This window comes from Notamacropus eugenii, chromosome X, assembly GCF_028372415.1.
Source record: "Notamacropus eugenii isolate mMacEug1 chromosome X, mMacEug1.pri_v2, whole genome shotgun sequence".
Classification (NCBI taxonomy): domain Eukaryota; kingdom Metazoa; phylum Chordata; class Mammalia; order Diprotodontia; family Macropodidae; genus Notamacropus; species Notamacropus eugenii.
The window spans coordinates 66,967,675-66,973,993 of NC_092879.1; the positions used below are offsets into that span (position 1 = coordinate 66,967,675).

The 6,319-nt window shown below is 47.3% G+C and overlaps 1 long non-coding RNA gene across 1 annotated transcript; it reads left to right on the forward strand.

The window, feature by feature from the left end:
• Window positions 1-6,064, forward strand: LOC140515332 (uncharacterized). The gene is made up of 3 exons (XR_011970947.1): window positions 1-181; window positions 1,062-1,279; window positions 5,855-6,064. It is a non-coding gene; the product is annotated as an uncharacterized lncRNA (long non-coding RNA).
• The last annotated feature ends 255 nt before the right edge of the window (window positions 6,065-6,319 follow it).

Consider the following 6,319-nt stretch of genomic DNA (forward strand, 5'->3'; position numbering starts at 1 on the left):
AAAAGTCCCAGTAGTTGGGGGTCCAGCGGGAAAGGGAACAGCTGTGGCGGGAGGTGGAGGTGGGAGCCCAGGAACGAGATTCCCTGATTGGTTCAGGGTTCAGAAGGGGGCGGAACGCGGAGCGCGGAGGCTGCCTTTGTTCGGATTGGTCAGCCTGAAGGGGCTGGAGGAGGGATGTGGGGCAAGTGTTATTCCACTCCCCAAGACCTGGAGGGCAGAGTGGTCCTGGAGGGCTGGGGGATGAGGGGTAGTCAGCGGGGATGTAGGAAGTATGAACACACTTTTACCTCCTCCTTTTTTCCTGGACCTCCCCCCCCCACTTAATCCCTGGTACTGCCCATTCTTAACTTCGAAGAGCCATGCCCTGCAAGCAGTGGGACCACAAGTATGCCCTGTCTACCAGGACATGCCAGTCTCAGTTTGGAGTTTCTCAGGAAAATAAGAAATACTTGGTCTCTAAGCTAAGGGGTCTCTTCAACTAATGGAGGAGAAGAGAGGGTGTGGGGGAGACAAACTGTACATATCTGAGTGTACTCTTGAGCTAGGCAAGATGACTTGAGAGGGGACCTCGAGAGAAGGCGCTAACTTCCAGGGACACCTGGACAGCTCCCTGCTTCAGGAACGTGGTGCCCGAGCACAGCCATGAAGTCAGGGAATGACTCTGTACATCACGCAGCCCAACCCAGCCACACCCCCTCACTACAGTGCCTACCCAGTGTAACTGCAAGTAGGGCACTTGGGGAGGGGAGGCTGTGTGGCAGGAGGTTGTGATTACTTTCTGAAGGAGAGAAATGAGCATTAAACTTTCTGAGAGAGGAGGAAAAAGTGCTGGTTATGAGGAAAAGCCCTTTCTCCCTTCTCCTTCATACACTCTGGAGGTCCCAAAAGGCCTCAGGTGGGGAGTAGGGGAGGGCAGTGATCCCAGGATTGTCTCCCCATCTTCATTTTCTGAAAAAAGTAATTCTTATGGGAGAGTGAGCAGAGAGGCATTGGCATTGGGCATTTCAGGATAACTTGGGGTCTCTCTGAAACCTGACTTGCCCATCTCTCTGTTCCCATAGTGATAAGATAGCAGTGACACCTCATTGTCTTCAGAGACAGAGCAGACCAAAGCAGAGCTCCAACCAGTCCTAAAAAGAATCCGAACACAAGCCTGCTGTAGACACTTGTCAGCCTCGTGTGAACAAGTCTAATCTGAATAGTCCCACAATGCTGCTGCTTCTTATCTTCCTCCTCTTCCTCCTCATTCTCCTGCTTCTGTTGCTGTTGGAGGTTGCAGGTGGGTTGGATCAGGCTCCTCCCTCCTAAGAAGCCCTCACTTTGTTAAAGACCTAAGCATTAAGGTTTGCCTTAGGAGTGGGTCTTATCTTTCACCAAAAAGAAAGATAAACAAAGTCTCTGAGCCCTTTCAAATCACTGTATGTGATGATGTGAACAGTGGGAGCCTTAGAATAAGGCTTCCAGAAATGGGTCACTGGCAGTTCCTGTTGCAGAGACCAAGTGAATCTAGAAGGAGCCCTGAACAAGTTCAGGGCCTCGCATTGGACAACTATTCACAGCATTTCCCTGCTCCTAGCTACCCTTCTGTCTCAGGGTTAGGACTAAATCTGCTTAAGTGTCTGCCCTTCTTACCCTCCTTCCACAGGCTGTATTTATTTATTTATTTATTTTAAAGGTAATAGGGTCCCTGGGGCCTGCTTATCACCATGCCAAGGACAAACAGCAGAACTGGGACCTGCCTGGGCAGGATGGCATGTTGTCTCCATCAGGAAAGGGAGGGCCAGCCCAGCAGGGGATCTGCCTGGAACTAGACATACTGTAGACTTAACTCGGACTCCCTGGAGAGGGATGGAGCAACATGGTGGTTAGGGGAGGTGGGTAATTCCTGGGCAGATGACGTGGTGGAGCTCAGCACTGCCCTGCAACCCCCACAATGCATCATACCTTCTGGAAGAGCAGAAGAAAGGCCTGGTTTGGTGAGAGGGAAAAGCTTCTGATCACCCTACACCCCCTCCTGGGAACTAGAGACGTCCCTAAAAGGAAGGATGGAGGTCAAGGGCTTGGCGATGACAATGACCAAAAACTATACTTCTAGTGGGCCAAGTCTAGCAAAATGTATTTACAATTAATTTGTTTCCTTAGTCTTTTGTTTCAATAGTTTCCCTAAAAATTCTCTTTCTGTTGGCATTTTTGGACACTGAGAAAAGATGCAGACAAACGAAATATCATAGAGTTTTCTAGCTTTGAGTGAAGTGAAAATAACAGGAAAAACCAGAATCATCTCCTTCATCAATAACAAAATCTAATGAGATTTTTTGATAATGTATTTATCATGTTCAACGTCTCATACTTAGGCCTGACATCATGGGCCAGTGATGTTACAGATTTTTAGCAAATAAGTCCCATTGTTAGATAGTGGGGAGGCCACAGTTACTAAAGAAGATTTATAGAGACTGAAACCAGACTTGTTTTAAGCCTGGACACAGAGAAGCCAAGAAATCAAGGCTGTAGGCATCCAGCTTCCTCAACCGCTGCAGAAAAACAATGTCCTCTGGAAGCTTGAGGGCCTAAGGTTGACTTCCACACTTGATAAGCGAGGGCTACAGGTGGTTTCAGTTCAGAGACTCTGGGTGGAAATCTGCCTCTCTCTGCTGTGCTTGCAAGTGGCTGATTTGGACAAAGGTCCTCCTGCTGGTGGGTCTTTGCAGCACCCCACCCCAGATCACCCATCCTGTTTTCTGACCACCCTCTTATTCATCATCTAAGGAAACAACTCACATGAAGAAGTATCCAGCCATCTCCAACAACTGCTATCCACAGGTCAGTGAAGCCAGCCCAGGTCAATCAGTGAGGCCCCTTGGGTGGAAAAAGGATGTAGCATGTGTGACGAAGGTCAGGCAGCCACCTTGAACTCCATCTTCCCTCAGATTCTAATTTAAACAGTTCAGGACCCCCAGAGATAATCCTGAGAAGGAATCCCTGTGGAGATGCATCCTGGCCATGGCTCTGGCAGGAGCTCCAGACACAACTACTGAAGACCCAGAAAAGAAAGTTCTTTTCCCCCAAAGCCATAGGACCAGTATCAAATATTTCATCTTCAGAAATAGTTATGATTTTATCAGTAGAAATGACATTTAAGAAGAGGCATTAGCTTTGCTGCTGTATCCTAGGACCATGGAACCTGTCCATCTGAATCACAGCTAAAACTGCCTAATGAGAATTTAAGGTCCTTGAGAGCTTTTCTATCTGTATCCCTAGCACTTAACAAACTGCTTTGCACTTAGAAAGTGTTTAACAAATCAGTCCTTCTTTCCTTCCTTCCATTAACATACACACAATCTTGGAGCCCTTCCAGTAATTTGATTTCATGATCTGAATAATGGGCAGCCCTGTGAGAGAAGTTCAGGAAGATGAGCAATACAAAAATCCCCTTGACTTCTCTCAGGAAGTGTCCCAGGGGTGACTCTCTTCCCTTGAATCCTAGCTTTCCAGGTAAGTTCTACTTCACCCAAATGACAGCTACCCATTGTTTATGTATCAAGGTCTCCTTTCTGAAGTTGTGGTGAGCATTGTAGTCCCATAGGGAGGGCTGCTCAGTGAAACCATCTTTCTAGACATAAAGCCTGGCCAACCAAGGGCTCCTTTTATGAATCAGTGATGAGATCCTAGCTGACCCAAAGGGATAGGCACCTAGAACCCTCTTCACGGGCACCTTTGGGAAGTCATCTGTGTCCATTCTATGGACCTGACCAAAAAAAAACTGTGTTTCTCTGGCAGTCATGCCTAGAAGAATGTCCTTAGGCAGTAGTTCTTGGACTATGGCCTATTTCCATGGATGCTGGACTCCTCTAGTTGGGAGGAAAAGGTTCATAGAAGGGAACTAAGGGCTGGAAGCTGGGTGAATGACCCTTGTCTGAATCAGCCATGGAGGAGGACAGCCAAGGGAGGTCTATTTTCCTCCAGAAGATCTGAACTGGATTAACTTGTAGCCTTTTTCATAAAATATGGATGCCATTCTAGGGATTTGGGCTTTGAGGGGACACAGAATTTTGGACTGTTGCAGAGGCTGGAGGCCTGCAGCCCTGATATCTGGCCTTGTCAGTGTCTATACTTCAAAGAACCTTAGCCTCCAGCCTCCTCTCCAGATCTGTCCCCTGTCTACCAACTTACCTGGCAAGCTGAAAATCCATAAAATCAGTGCCAAGTGCTGAGGAAGAGGTTTTTTTAAAAGCTAATATTTATTCAACATAATGAAAAATCCATTTTTGATATCTTTTTGAGTGAAATAGTTGATTTAATTTTTCACATACTTTTAATCTCAGACAGGATTAATGCAAAAAATTTCATTTGGCTACATACTATTTTGTTGTTCAAAAATGCCAAAAAAGGGAAGACTTTTAGGGAATCAGCTGAAAGAAAACATAGAGAAAATATAATTGCGTTGAAGCATAGTTTCCCAGACTTTGTCTATGGTTCCTTGTTATCCCCAAGAACCTGACCTCCACTTTATCGTGGAAGGATTTTCCCCATTTGAATTGGGCTGGGATGAGAGGGCTTTCCTTTTTTAACCAAACCAGGTCTTTCTTGTGCTATTTCAGAAAGTATAATGAGTTCTGGGTTATCTTCCGGATCAGCTGCCAGGAATTTACCCTTCTCCCCAAACCACCTGCCTCTACACAACCCCCTTCCCTCCTCAGCGAGTCTGGAGTGAGCCTGGAGTTTGTGAGACCCCTGCTGGGCTGAAGTTCCCTTCCGCAATGGAGAAAATGCTTCCGCCTTCTGACACCTTGCTCAGCCTGGCCCCAGTTTGGGGATGGGGAGAGAATGGGGGAGGAATGGGGGAGGAAGCAGGCTCTAGGGATTCTTCATTATGAACAATATTATTCTAAAATACAGCTTCTAGTAGGAGAGTAAGGGGAAGGGCTGAGAGTTAAGCAGGTTTAGGCTACAGCCCCTCTTCTTGCTGCCCCTGCAGTTGGAGAGAGTTGGGAGATCATCCAAGACAGCAGGTATGTGGGAAGAAAGCCACTGATGTGGGCATGGGAGGGGAGACCTTGAATTTCAGCCTAACCATTTGTGGGCTAATGTTGCCTTGGTCCCATGTACACCCACTTTGCAGGACCTACTCCTTGGTATAAATGAGGGGGTGGGGTGGCCCTCCAATCTTTTTCTGACTATCTTGGGGTCCCTAGTGTCCTGTCCAGAGACTGGTACCTCTTGGGTACCCAGTATATACTAGTAGTTACATTTCTTATAGGACATGACCCCTCCAAGTCCAGAACGAGCTCCACTAGGGATTGTGGCAGTAGTGGGAGGTGGGGGGAATGAGGGGGCAAGGACTATTCGGGGCTTCCTCCATCTCCTTTCTGCTCTCCTACCCTCCTGACCTTGACCCTGCCATCCCCATTAGGCTGAAATGGCCCTCAGAGCAGCCCTCCTGCTGTCTCACTCTTGTGCCACACCCCCTGCATCTCCACTCCTTTATGAACCATTCACACTCAGAGCAGTCATCCGAGGGGGTGATCTTCCTCTCCAAACTAGGGGACAACATAAGGTTCTCAGAATTCCTGACAAAATAAAAAGCAGAAAAAAACCCTAAACACCCTGATGGCCAAGTCTCCCCCTTTAACTCGAGTGGTCTGGACATGGTGAGATGGGTGAACATGAGACAGAGGCCAAGTTCCTCACACACACCCCAGTCCAGAGGAAAAGGGGTCCTTGCCCTGCTCCTAGCCACCCTTGTGTCCCTGATGCCCCTCTAGGGACAAAAACTTCTTAAAACAGAAACAGCTGCTTAAGTTCCACCCTTCTTCTTACTCAACTGCTACAGGCTATTTTTTTTTTTTTTGAATAGGTTCTCTAATACCTACGTACCACAATGACAAGGTTAAGAACCAAAGTTGGGACCACGCCAGGGGAGATGGATGTGGAGGCAGTCATATCATCAATCCCAGAAAGTGAGCCTCCATCCCAACAGGGGGCCAGAGGGAGTCCCTCTGAAAATGCACAAACCTTCATTGGCAATTGAACTGGGTGGTTGATTCTTAGAATAAAGAACCAATGAACAAAAGCTATACTTGTAATCTTTTTATGTGCAAATCCCTGGGCTCTGCCAAGAGGGTGCAAACAGAAAAGGAAGATGGTCTGTGCCCCGAGGAGCTTGCCATCTAATGGGGGGGTGCTATCACATTTAGGGGTGTTTTAACTGTACTTCCTTCTAGAGGTTCCATGGACCTTGGGGTACAGTAGCAAAGCAGATGCTGATGCCTCTAATTTAATGTCATTTTCAGTGATAAAAGTCATGTCCATATCATAGGTT